Genomic DNA, 14489 nt, shown 5'->3' on the forward strand with positions numbered 1-14489 from the left:
TATTACTGCAGAACTTTTAATTACATAAAAGCTCAGGGAAAGATGGTTGTATCTTTAACAATGAACAATCATAATAGAAAACATAATGGGTTTGCGTACATCATAGTATGAGAATATATACACAGAAAAAAAGGCACAATTATAAGGGTAAATATCTTTGAATAATCTATATATATTCATAATATTCATATAATCATAATGCATCAAAAAATTCCATTTGTTGTTGTTGTTGCTATTTATAAGCCTGAGGGATGAAACAAAGAGAGTTAAATTCAACAAGAAAAAGAAGAAAACAAAGATTTAAGCCGGTTTTGCTTGCGGATGAAAATTTTTAAACATAAAATAAAGAAATTAACAACATATTCAAAAGACAACAATTTGGGGTTTTCATAATAAAATATAATATATTTAAGGATAAAACTGGGTCATATAAGTAGGGTTAAAAATATAAAAACTTAAATCAACTCACAATTTTTTCTCCTGTAGCGGATCGCTGCGTTTTTGTAAGAAAAATATCCATATTCAAAACGTAATAATCACTTTAATGTAGCTTGCGCCAACAGTTGTACACGGAAGCAGCTCCGGGCGGTTCAGCGTTGCACATGCGCCGCTCAGAAGTGACGAACACGGAAGCACAGGGGAGAGATCAAAACAAAACAACAGTCACTTATTAGAAGTACAAAACGAGGATTTGTAACGAAGAATGTCGGAGGATTTCGATATATTAAGTACCTACTCATTGAGTATGCGATTTCGAACGCAGCCAGTGTTCCGGAACATTGCTTGAAATGAGGCTCTGTCACGTGACCTGTGAAAACGAAGCTTCGTTGGCTCACTGACACTTCAGGCTAGGCTCAAATACAAAGCACATCGATTTTTATTGGCGTATTAAACATTCTATTTAGAAGGTGAAAAGACACAAGTTTGATGCACAAAGTCTTTATTGTCATTGTATTGTGCAAAATACACTAAATGTTGGGAACTCTATCACTGCACACACACATGCGGCCTTGCTATGGCACATATGCTTATTAAATAGACAATTAAATCTTACAATGACATCCCAATTAACAAAACATCTAAATGACACAGTTGGTGGAAGAATTTTTATTGACCACCAGATGGCGGAGTAGAGCACTGTCAAAAGCTTCGAAGCATCAACGCAGTTTGTTGTAAAAGCTTGCTTCAAAAGCGCATCCCTACATAGGATAGGGGTAAGTAATGCTCCGCTTATGCGCAGACATTTCTCATGAGAAAGTTTATTAGCCATTTGTTAGCTGTGCTAAACTTGAGCTAAAAACTTGATAACGCCTTGATAATGTGGCGTGACGGTGTGCCAACAACAGCGCGGTGAAGAGCTGAAGAACAAAGGGAATGACGCATGCGACTGCATTTATATGCTGTGGGCAGGTAGCCCCGCCCACGTCGTCATGCGTTTTTGGCCTTTCAGGCGTTAATATAGGTGTATTCAGCAGATGGCGCAAGAGCGCGATATCCCAGACTCATTTGTTGTACCCTATGGTTGTACATACCCTATGTTCACGAATCAGACTCCACTAATTCACAGGTTCAGTCTCATAGCTGCTAATTTGACGTGTTTCTAGATGTCTTCTGTTTTGTTATTAGGGTTTCTAAAGCTCTTGTGGATTTGGTTTGCAGCAAGCAGTTGTTATTAATGAGCGTCGTTAGGTGGCCTGCAGGGGGAGCTGTTCGTTCAGTTTTTACAGCAGTGCACTTCCTCTATGTAAACAACACAGCTGCAAGTTGCGTGTTTGACCTCATATGGCTTTTTCTACTCATCCATCCTGAGGCTGTTTGACAATTTTACTGCTCAGGAGCGTGAAGGCCATGGCACAGTTTAACAAGGAGCTTTTTTCAGTAGAAACTCTTCATGTAAACACAGAAAAACTGCATGGTTGATGTCCCTTCAGCAGCTGACAGCGATTAAACCACAGCAGGATTAATGTCTGCATTTATAGAGAATGTAGGAGGACTGTGGTATCACACATATGTCACACACATTTATCTGTGACCTTTATTTTTTTATTCACTGTCTATAAATCAAACAGCACAAAACTGCTGACTTTTTTTCTTTCTCATAGTTTCAAAGATGATTTTAGTCATGTTTCATGTAAGTATCAACTCTGCTTTCAATTTCTAAAATAAGAGGTGAAGTAAATATGGTAGTTATATAGGTAATGAATGTGGATGGCATAGCCAGATGATTTAGACTTTAATGAGAAATTTTGAGTTCACAAAGAAATTCTAGACATTTTCAGATTTTAGCATCTGAGCACAGTTTGAGACATTGTTAGATCTCATCTGAAACCCTTGAGGCATGTGAGATTACTAGATTATGTTTCTTATGAGAAACCTTTGATTTGAAGCAGACTTCAGTAGTTTCAGTTAGCTATGTTTAGGAAAAACAATTGAGATTTCATTTATGATTTTTCTTTCCAAAGGATTTCTCATTCTCATCTGCCAGTATGGAAGCCCATTTCTGCCACTGAATAAAAAAGAAAGAAAGGTAATTGTGACTTTTTATCTCACAATTCTGACATTTTTTTCTCACAATTGCGACATCTCGCAGTTCTGACTTTTTTCTCAGAAGTGTGAGATATAAACTCGCAATCGCAAATAATAATGTCAGAATTGCGAGTTTATGTCTTGCTATTCTGGCTTTATATCTTGCAATTCTGACTTTATAACTCGCAGTTGTGAGTTTAGATCACACAATTCTGAGAAAAAAAGTTGGAATTGCGAGATAAGAAGTCGCAATTACTTTTTTTTATTTATTCAGTGGTGGAAACAGGCTTCCATAGCCTCTCATTGTGGACAAATGGCAAAATTCTAAAATATTCCACCCTTGTATTGTGTATGTTGTGTATATATCTATACATTTACTTTATTGTTATCGTATTACCATATCCTTTGCATATTCATGAGTGATATGCAAATGACAAACTGAGTGAAGTGATTTATGCTTCATTTTAATGCATGCAGGAATATGCATCAGGTAAACAACATAAACAACAGCATTGATTTTCACATAAAACCGAAAAGTAATTTTCGTACTTTCATGACCGTTTCTGAAAAAACTTGAGATTTGTGGTGAGAAAAACTGTTTCTGGTGAGTCATCGTGATTGTTGAAGAAAGGTCTACATCACAAATCCATCTGTGCGTTTCGTTCTTTCTCTCCACAGTGGCGAATGAAACCGGAGAGAGCAGTGCGAGACCTCTGGCACGATTCGCACGTGAGTATGTGGAATCAAATTGCAACTTTGTTGTTGACTTCACTTTTACTTTAAAATTGTCTCCTGTCACAGTGAGAAAACGGGTATGAGGGTGACACACAAAAGTTCACAGTCTCCATTGATCAGACACACTGATCTGTAATCATAACAGCAGTGAAAGGTGTTAGAAATCATTCAGGTTGTCTCTAAAAGTATGCAACCTGCATCCTGCCGTCTTTGCCAACAGGCGCTCAGTTGTGGAAATATTTATTTAACCCAATCACTTAATATCATGTGACTAACCAGCTAAACCTTCACCCCTTGACTGCATGTTTGCAAAACAGGAAACTGGCAAGAATTGTTTCTCTTCCTTTGTCTTTCTATCTCTATTTCTCTCTCTGCCCTGGTCTTGCATTCTGTCATCTGCACCCCTCTGAGCTTTTGATCTCTGATTGTTGCATCAGGTTCCAAGTCCCAGAATGCTTTGTGGAACGCCATCACAGCAGGCATCGGGATCAAGGACAAAGACAAGCGGGGTATCCTGATTGACCCGCGGAGCCCGGAGGAGATTCTAGCTGATGACCTGCCCTCTGTCGACAGTCCTGATGCCATGGAGAAGACCGCCATCAGGTTTGGAGGGAATCACACAGTCACTCACACCTCGATCGATCAGTATGGGCCGATATCTACTCTCAATCAATCGATGCTGGTTCTGCTTTAACTGCTTTTGTGAAAAGTGCTTTTTCTTTACCAGCTGTTATCTAAAAGCACGTTAGAATGAAACTGGGTGAATGGTCATGCTCTGTTAGCAGGAATTATGCAGTGATTATGTCACATAAAGTGCTTTGTGCATGTGTTTTCCACTCATAAGCACAGCTGGCAGGGCTAGATAGGATTATTGATTTGTTTAGGAGCAATGGTGTCAAACCAACACTTCTATTACAGATCACAGCAGGCTTCTCAGTACTGAAAGACCACGCTCTCAAAAATGAAGGTTCCAGCTGGAGCCAAAAGGCTTTTAGGTCACAAAAGCCATAGGAGAACCTATTTAAACCCTGCTAAGAAGTTTCACATTCTAGTTATTTAGTAGACCTTCTGTTTCTTTTAAGAGCTAAAGAACCAATATGATTATACGAGAACCTTAAAATGTAACTTATTTACTTTCCAAAGAACCATAAATTCTTATCAGTATAGTTTCAAATAGAGGTTTTCACTGCTACGAACCATTTTTTGGTTCCCAAAAGCACTTTTTTCCACTGTAAAGAACCTTTTGTGCAATGAAAAAGTTCCAAGGATGTTTAAAGTTTTTCGTGAAACCATAGATGCAGATAGCCTTTATATTTGAGAGCATATAGCAACTCAGGAAACCTATACAGAAAATGGCTCATGAAAAGAAGTGGCCTTACAGTTTATTTTTAAGAGAATATATGCTCTGTCTGTCTCCAGGGTGTGGTGTCATTCTTGAAAATCATATATTATATAAAAATTGTGTGGATTGGCTAAAGTGGCTAGTTGTGCTGCCACATATATAGGCTTTTCACATCTGTGTTTAGTCAGAAAGCATTTTTCTTATTATCAGTGTTGAAAACAACATTTTTTTGGAACTTTTTCTTCAGGATTCTTCAGTATCTATTTGAAAATATATTTTTTTGTAACAATGAAAAATTCTTTACTGTGACTATTAAAAATGTAATGCATCAATACTAAAAGTAAAAAGTTTTTTTTTTTTTAAATAGTAATGTCTTAAAAAAACTTTCTGAAATATGCAAGATATATGCAAAGATAGCATACGTCTGTCCAAACTATTTCTTGACCAAACTAATTATTTTATTTTATTTTATTCAGTACGTATATTTTAACATTTGTTTGTAAGGATGTACATTTTTCAACGTCATAATCCCTACTCCCACAGCAATCCAGTAAACCATCCTAATCCATACCAATCTTAGTGTATCCCGAACGGATTTCACATGAACGTCAGACACATAAATCCCATCATTGCGGCATTCTGAAAGGGAACGACAGGAAAATGAATGATGAAACTGAATGATATTTGGACTCAGCTGTCTGCTGGTGCGACCGGCTGTGTTAAACAGGGAGACTCCAGTGGACTGTCATGTTCTGTATAGTGAGCGGCTCCTCATTAATCACCCTGTGTGTGAGGAAGGGAGGGGAGAACCGTATGGCATTAGTCCTGACGTCAGCACCAGGCACCGTCTGCTATAAATATCCACCGTAAAACTGTGCTCCAGTGAATCCTTAATGTTCTATTAGTGTGTGATTGTGCACTTGGGCAGCTCGAGAGGGCATATTCGGCAGGTCGTGTGAGGTGTTGCAGCTGAGAAGTAACCAGTCTGAACATGGCATGATGGGATGGCAGGATGTGGCATGCCAAAACCCACCTACTTGTCATCAGTAGTCCCACAGAGAGAGTGTAACCCTTCACCAGCGAGACAGAGTCAATGAACAAACGGAATGACCAAAATAAACAATTAAAAATAGTTTTGTTCGTAGTAACCATGACTGCCATGCTCCGAAAAGCACAATAAAAGTAGTCTAAATGTCTCATGCACTATATGCTAAGTATATACTATATTAAATTAGACATTCAGTGTATTTGATAATCTTGTCCTTTACTTGAACTTGAGAACCATATCAGTCCGATTCATGATGCATGAAGCAGTTCTTTTTAAGCAGTTATTTTCAAAAACCTAAAGAGTAGTATGAATGACTTGTGCACTATATACTAAGTCCTCTGAAGTAATTTGAATCATAATTCACTCATAATCTTGTCCTTTAGTTGAACTTGAGAACCCTATCTTTTGAGATGTACTGTAACCCTCTGGTGCTGCTCACGTGGCAGTCAAAAAAATACAAAAATTTTAAGTGAAATGAAATGTACTATATTTTAGTTCAATAATGTTTTTTTTATTTAACATTTTGTGTTTTTAGGGGATTTTATGGTACTAAATTATACGGAATAGTGATTCATTTATTACCCATTAACCATTTTTTGAGCATAGACCTCAAATGAAATTTCCAACTTAAACTGTCATACATCTTGAATGCTTTGAATCGCAGACTTAAGTTTGATCTCTTTTTTAAGAAGACACTTGGCAGATTATAAACGTGAAATTAAATTTCTTATTACATTTCTAAATGTATTATTTAAAAAATTTCACAAAAATACTGTTTTAAAATTTTATATGAAATGTATATTTTCTAAAACATGTATTACACTGCATAAAAACTGCACGAAAACCAAAGCCATAAATCTAAAGAAGTTGTGTTCTAAATTTGAGGTTGATATCTTAAAAAATTAGCTTTCAGTAAGATTTTGTTTGGGCGCAGTACCATTAGATGAAATTTGCTTCCCATTCATTTCCAATACAAGTGTAAATATTTTTTTCAGGACCGTTTAACCTTTTTGTATGACCATGAATTTTGTGTGTGCACAAAGCAAGTGCCAATAGGACGTTTTGTACCATTCCAATGAAGTAAAAAAAAAAACATTTTTAGGTAAAAGATGACCAAACAGCACTAGAGGGTTAAGTAAACAAATCCGACTCATCAGTATATCGAGTTAAACTCGCTGATTCAGTTATCTGGATACAGTGGTTTTTGAATGAATAGACCTGGAATATAGTGTAAGAGTCGAATTTGCTGTTAATTTACTGGGTGAACTATTGATTTAAGACCAAGACACATTGAGACAATGGAATTTGTGGAAGTGTGTGTGTGTGTGTGTGTGTGTGTGTACAAGGCTGATGAGGTGTGTGTGCACTTAATTAAAAAGGCAAGGAAAGTAATGCACCTTTGAGTGAGTGGTTGGAGAGGACCGGTCTGATCTTATGTTACGCAGAGGTCTGTGGGTTTTTTTCCCCCAGGGTAAGATATTAAGATTGGCAGGGCTGCTCTTCCATTAGTCTTATCTAGAAATTGTGTGACTAAAGAGTTGAACTGATTCAGTGTGACCCTCACAGATTGGAATGTCAGCCGCATTTATTATTCTAATTTACTAAGAGGTGACTTTTACTCTATGACAGACACGTTCACCTTTACACGGCCTGTCGAGAAATACTGCACATCCTGGAAATTTCTCTATGGTTTTAAAATAGCTTCTTGATTCTGGTTCTTTTTTACATTTATGTCATTTGAAAGCTCAAATCTCTTGTGCTGTGATTGATTTTTTTTTTTTTTATGAAGAAAATAATTAGTTAACAAAAAGTCAGATAGATAATAAAGTCTGATCACTTAGTGCTCTATTTAATATGATTCAAAATATCATTTATGTCTGTAATGCAGACAAGTTACACTGAATTTTTATGCTTAAAATTAAAAATGTAATTATGGAAAACAATTACTAAAAAATTGTGAATTTGAATTTTTACATATTTAATGCTATTACTTAAAAACCTTGATATTCCTGCCCCCAAACTTGTTCCATTTGAGCTAATAAATAAAAATGATTAATATTAATAATATTAAAATATATTATATGGCTTAAGTTCTTCCTTCAGTGGAAGTCTGTGGTTTTTTTTAAACCAGACAAAAATCTAGTAGATGATAAATTCTGATCACTTGGAAAAGTAATAAAACAGCTCTTATTTAATTTGATTTGCGTTGTTATTTATGTCTGTAACACGAACAATGCAGGACGAGTTATGGTGAATTTTAATATAAAAAAAAAAAAAAAGTAATTTCCAAAAGCAATTGCTAAAATTCTAATTTGAATTTATAACATTTTATTTATTTATTTTTTTACATTTATTTAATTTTTATTTAATTTGTCCTTATTTGTAAGTCGCTTTGAATAAAAGCGTCTGCTAAATGACTAAATGTAAATGTATTTAAATGCTATTGAAATGGTTAAAAAGATTGCGCCATTGAGCCAGTAAATAAAATTGAATTATATTAATATATAAAATAATGACAAATAACAATTGTTTTGTTAATAAAAAATGAATAAAACTTCTTTTTTAAGATGATTAATTGAATAGATTATTAACAGTTGCTTATCAAAATAATGGTTAATCGTAACTCTTTCTTGACTATCTGTAGGTTTTCACTTGCTTGGACTGCAGTCATGCATCTATGCATCTTTCCATTCTAATGGTGCTGTTAGGTAGCATTCATTTCTTGCTCAATTCTTTCTTTCCCTCTCTCTCTTATTCTTTCTCCCTCTTTCCTCTGGAGCAAATTCATGTGTAACACAGCAGGCTGAGGTTCATCTCTGAATGAACTCATTACGTCTGAGGTGCGAGGCGCAGCAAGATTGTTTCAGAAGAGCATCTGTCTCTCCTTACATCAGCTGTCCCCGATGCTTCTCGTGACTTATGGATGATTTGACCTTTGCACGCCTCCGATCTTTAGCCGGGGCTCGTGAGAGCGTACACAGGTGGACGTCCCATTCTCATCTCGCCCAAATGGCGAGTTTTCTTTTGATTATCGTTTCTCTTTTATCCCCAGCTTTCTGCCGGCTCTCTGATAGGTCTGTAGCAGGCAGAGCTCATTTTAGTGGAGAAACCTAATTTTCCAGTTGAGCGCAGCCCCGTTGAGTAGAATGAACTGAGTGAATGAAAGCAAGATTGAGCGGGATCTTACAGGAATGCAGGGAAACAGGGCAGGTGCCAGTCGGGCAACACTTTAGTCCAGCTGTGATTGGAGTTAAAGCTTAAATGTAAATCATTTAAATGTAGCATTAAAGGGAAAGTTATTGCAAAAATGAACATGCTGCCATCATTTATTTACCCACAGACATAAAATGTCATTATTAATTTTCATTATCCCTTTAACTATGGAATCCAGTTTCCGCCACTAAATAAAAAAGGTAATTGTGAGTTTTTATCTAAAAATTCTGACAATTTTTCTCGCAATTGCGAGTTTACACATCCCAATTCGTACCTTTTTTTTTTTTAGATAAAAACGCGCTTTTCTGATTTTTTTCCCTGCAAATGCACGTTTGTATCTTGCAATTCTGACTTTTTTCGGGTTTTTTTCTTGCAATTCTCGCAATTGTGAATTTTTTTCTCAGAATTGCAAGAAAAAAAAACTAGCAATTTCGCAATATAAACTCTGAAACAATTTAATTTGCGAGTTTGTGATTTTCTTTTTCAGAATTGTGAATTTAAATCAATAATTCGGAGTTTTTTCCCACAATTGCGAGTTTATATCACGCAATTCTGAAAAAAAAAGTCTGAAATGCAAGTTTGTATCATGCAATTCTGCAGAAAAAAGTCAGAATTGCTAGATGTAAACTATATATATATCAATCGTAGCGTAGCGTCAGTTCTGGCAGGTCACGTTAGTCAAGCTCGCATAAGCTGATTCTCAGCTGATCCACGTCTACCTATAGGGATGTGACACCTATCACAGCACTCATATATAAGGTCCTTCAGTACAATCACCAGCTTCGCGTTGCTCAATAGCTAATTACCCTCCTCCATCCCCGACTCCCTCAGCATTCTGATTCTCCTTGAATCAGACTAATTTCAAAATGTTACATTAAATTATTGAACCTTATGATATCTGCAATACATTTATGTTGGTTCTGTTCTGTTACACTGGGGGGTTATTGCTGCTCTCCCTGCTCTTATTCATGCTAGACTGCATGGATGCGCAGGGAGTTCTTGCCCAGAACAGAACCATAGTGCCAATCCAAACTGTATGCTAATTGTCAGTCATCTTTGACGATATTGGTCCTGACAGAAATTAGATTTGTCAGGCTTTACAGGGTTAAGTTATCACCTTGAAATAGTGAATTAAAATATTTTATCCATTCAACTGCAGCAATTTGCAGATTGCTCACCAATTAAGTTTCAGCCTATTGATAGGCAGTTCATGTAGGGTGATTAATCACCTGTAAAAGATATCTGCATCCTTTCTTTCCTAAGCTTTGTTTATCCTGTCATCCTTCCACAAAGGAGGCCCTGGAGAGTATTTGTTTTCTCTGACCTACAAATCTCAAAGACCAGAGTCTGTCATGTTTAGGGAGCTTGTTACTCAATATGAGTGTCTCCCTCCCCCTCCCCCCACCAAGTCACCTGACCTGCCCAGTGCAGACCCTACTGTGAGCTGACGGGATTAAAAACTCAATAATTCATGCACTGACTGGATGTTAATTAGCTTGTCCAGTCCGGCTTTGTATTTGTGTCTTTTGGCTCTACGGTGCCCTTGAGTTTACGGCAGAGGATAACTATCACTAGTCATCAAAGTGTTATTGGTTTATGTAATGACACAGTATTCTAAGAACATAATGAAGTCAAGTTTTCATTTATATATATATAATATATATATATTAATTAGAGTAATATTGTTAATAATATCAATATTAATTTATATATTTATAATAATATTTTATTAATATTTAATAAATATATGTGTTTAATATTAACACACACACATATATATATATATAAATGTGTACAGGCACTGATAGTGAAATGCTTCTTGATATTTGACAGTTATTGAGAAATACCATACCTCAAACTTTCCGGATGGCAACATGGATATGGATATTCCCTCGTGAAATTCGCTACTTGGTTTTAGTCACAGAACAATTTGAATTATTTTTTAATGAAGAGGGAATATTCCGGTAGGTCATCAATCTACACAGGCAGACCAATGACTGCATGATTAGATATGCCCGCTATGTTAATTAATAATGCAGATATATTTCATTTCTTTCGTGCTCTCTCTCTCTCTCTCTCCATCACCGTTCATTCTCATTTATACCATTATATTCTTTCTCAAAGAATTGAGTGAATAGAATGATGAAATCAATAAAAAAAAAATTAATTACAGAATTCTTACTATGTTGAGCAATAAATGGCATTGATTGTATGGTTATGGACAGGCTGATCTCTTCCCTGTAGTTCCACCCACTCCAGCTTGTTGAAGAACAAACTGCATGCTGTTTATCTCCCCTCAGAGGTTTTAATTTTTGTTGTCTGTTAAATATTCATGTCTGGTGCTGTTGCTGTTTGCTTTCTACCTGCATATTTGTTTTGGGAAGGTCAGATCTGAATAATTCTATGCAGTCATGCTTTTTGCCAGAGTTGGGGTACTTGAACTCGGGGCTCGGACTTGGATATTTTGGATGCGGAAATTTTTCAGGGTACAGACGAATCCATGTCATGTGTAATATAAAATAAAAAAAAGTAACAACATAAAATTAATATAAAAAGACATTAATAAAGTCTCCCACTTAACCTCAATTGATTAAAAACTAGGACTCGACAAGGTGGACTCAGACCCAATACTGCTTTTTGCGTGATTTACCCAAACAACACTGATTTAAAGGGGTCATATAATGCTACATGTACTTTTACAAGTTGTTTGAACTGAAATGTGTGTTGGCAGTGTGTGTTAATTCTATTACTGTCTGAAATCGACGATTCAAAAATCCATGTTTCAAGATCAATGCATATGCATCATCAGGGTTTGTAATCGATGCATCGAGAAAACGACTGAATCGTTACACCCCTACTACTAAGCGATTGAGGTGTTTTGTTGTTGGGTGTAATAATGAACATAGCAGTTGTCATTTACTTCCGACATCTGACCCACTGAAGACGCAGTGGATTACTTTTGTTTTTGAAGGGAATGCACCACCGATCTACTTAAATTCATCTATGTTCGCGCAAATCATTCGTGATCCAGCTTCACCTACAGAAGAAGTGAGTGTAAGGTTTTTTTAACGAATTTTTGCTAATCGCCTTTCCTAATAATGTGCTAATTAACAAGTTTCACGATGAATGCGGCTAAAGTAAACAGTCCCTCAGAGAGCGGCTCGGAAGAGAGGGGCGGGGTCAGCAGAGCTCATTAACATTTAAAGGAAAATGCTACAAAACTGCGTGCTCTGAAAAGAGCTGTTTTTGACAGGGTTAAAAAGGTGTTTTTTACACTACCATTGAGAAATTTTAACCAAACTATGTTACAGACTTTCCATTAAGACCCTAAAGAATCATATCAACTTGTGGAAAATGGGCATCCTATGACCCCTTTAAAAAAGCGCAAACTCCAGCTCACGACATCCAAATGTTAAAACACACTTAACGGCACATATTTCAGGAAAGTATAGTTTCTATCCTAAGCCATGAAAGATTCGCTCACTTGGAAATGAACATTGTGCCAATATTTACTCACCCTCTTGTTTGAAATCTGTGTGCTGTTATTGGTTACTTGGAACACAAAAGGAGTTTTTGAAGCTCTGCAATTCATAGTGAAAAGGAGCTGTCAAGCTCAGAAAATTATAGACAAAAATCAAAAACCATGAAAGCATCATGAAAGTTGTACTTGCATTTGTGCACTTAGTTTTACAAGCTTTTTTAGGAACAGACCAAAATTTAAGCCATTATTATATCATATTCAGGGATGCAGAATATATGTAACATATCAGTTGTTGGCTGATATTATAGTTTTTATTTATTTATTTTTAAATTGATCAGATTTATTTAAATTGATTTAATCTATTACTTGATACTGGATATTTCATTTTAAATGCTCATTTACCCTGCTTTTACATTTAGATTATATTTATCGTTATATAACTGTCTTTTATTAATTTTAACTAATATACATTTTTACTTAATTTTACTAATTTTGCTTAATTCTACTAATTTTATTAATAATTCACTTGTAAAATGAATGATTATAGTTTTTAGTGTTTTATTTTTATAAAGTAAATAATGACAGAATATTCATTTTTGAATTAAATGTTCTTTTAAAAATGACTGAGTTTTTGCTGAGCCAGATATTCACACAGGAAAGAACATGGTGCTTTTATGATGAACAGTTTTAAAATAGTTCAACATTACAGTTTGGTTCATTGCTCTGTCTAGAACATTGAGCAGGAGTTTCACAGTGTGATTTCAGTTTTAATGCTTACACATGCCATTATCTTGTTTTGTTTTTTTCGTGGTCTTAGTAAGTGGAAAGTGTTTTGATTTGTAAAGTTTTTCTTTGTGAATACGCACTGATGTTTGTTAGAGTGGAAGAATCTAGTATTTTTTGGTTCTGACTATAATTAAACACTGATCATAATCATTGTGTAATTAATAATACTGTATGTAGCTGCGAATCTCCTTTGTCAGCATCATCATGAATGCAAACTAGAGAACTAAGAGGATCATACAGACCCGTCACATTGAACCTGCACTTAAGTTCCCTCTTGGCATGCTTTACAAATAGCTTTAGTCTTAACAGATAATTACTGTAATTATGAGTTGTAGAGAAAATAGTTTTTTAAAATGTAGACCAGTTGTGTTTATATCAGAGATTTAATATAGCATGTATGTGTATTTGATTCATGTGCACACACATTTTTTTAAATCTGTACTTGACATTAGTGGTCGACCGATATTGTTTTTTTGACAGCCGATGCCGATATCTTGGAAAGCAGGGTGGCCAATGGCCGATATAAAGCCGATATAATTGTATTTATTTTAATTCATATTTAAGAAATGTGAAATAATTTGAAAATTGATGAAAAAATTAATTTTATAAAATAAACATACTTATACTTTAGATGACAAAGTATTTTCCACAAATAAATAAATATTTAATAAAAATAGAATAAAAAAAGGAAGTAAACTGTAACCAACAGAGCACTCAGTATTCTGGGAAGTTTGTGTGCATTGGGAATCATATTTTTTCAAATAAAGCCAAGGTAACACTCATTTTTATACAGCACACAGTGAAAATGACATGAATATGACAGTGGGCAAATGCATAAAGTGCAGCATAATTTGAAATCACAAATTTAATATTTAAAGCATTCAATTTGCACGGACCGAAAGTCACGCAGAGAACACACGATCATGCAGGTCATATGCACACTTCACAAGATCTCACAGCTGACTAAGTTTGCAAGGTTTGTGAAATTAAATTTTTATTAGCCATTCAAAGAGTTGTTTAAATGATGCAAATGCGTATTTGCTGAATGCTGACGGCAAACGAGAAAGTATTATAGTGTTTGCCTTTCTATTACAAATAATATAAAAGCAATCGTTATAATACTTTTTGTATACATTTTAATAACAGTTCTATCGGATTATTAGACAGACTTCTATCCGTATTAGACAGAACTGTTAACAACGATGGCGAACAAGAGGGAGAATGTGAGCACTGTGTGCTCAGGTGCTCGCCGTCAAAATAAAAGTCCCGCCTCGAACACATCAGCCAAACAGAAAAACTTATCGGCTGATGCCGATATTTGAAAAATGCCAAATATCGGCCGATCTATTGGCCGTGGC

The 14489-nt window shown here is 35.5% G+C and overlaps 1 long non-coding RNA gene across 1 annotated transcript; it reads left to right on the plus strand.

Annotated features, from left to right (window-relative positions):
• Nucleotides 1-2071: 2071 nt before the first annotated feature.
• LOC107657779 (uncharacterized) lies at nucleotides 2072-3257 on the plus strand. Its single transcript, XR_001630719.1, has 3 exons — nucleotides 2072-2131; nucleotides 2463-2527; nucleotides 3205-3257. It is a non-coding gene; the product is annotated as an uncharacterized LOC107657779 (long non-coding RNA).
• Nucleotides 3258-14489: the final 11232 nt, after the last annotated feature.

The sequence above is a fragment of the Sinocyclocheilus anshuiensis genome, unplaced genomic scaffold (assembly GCF_001515605.1).
Source record: "Sinocyclocheilus anshuiensis isolate Anshui unplaced genomic scaffold, SAMN03320099.WGS_v1.1 scaffold119, whole genome shotgun sequence".
Classification (NCBI taxonomy): Eukaryota; Metazoa; Chordata; class Actinopteri; order Cypriniformes; family Cyprinidae; genus Sinocyclocheilus; species Sinocyclocheilus anshuiensis.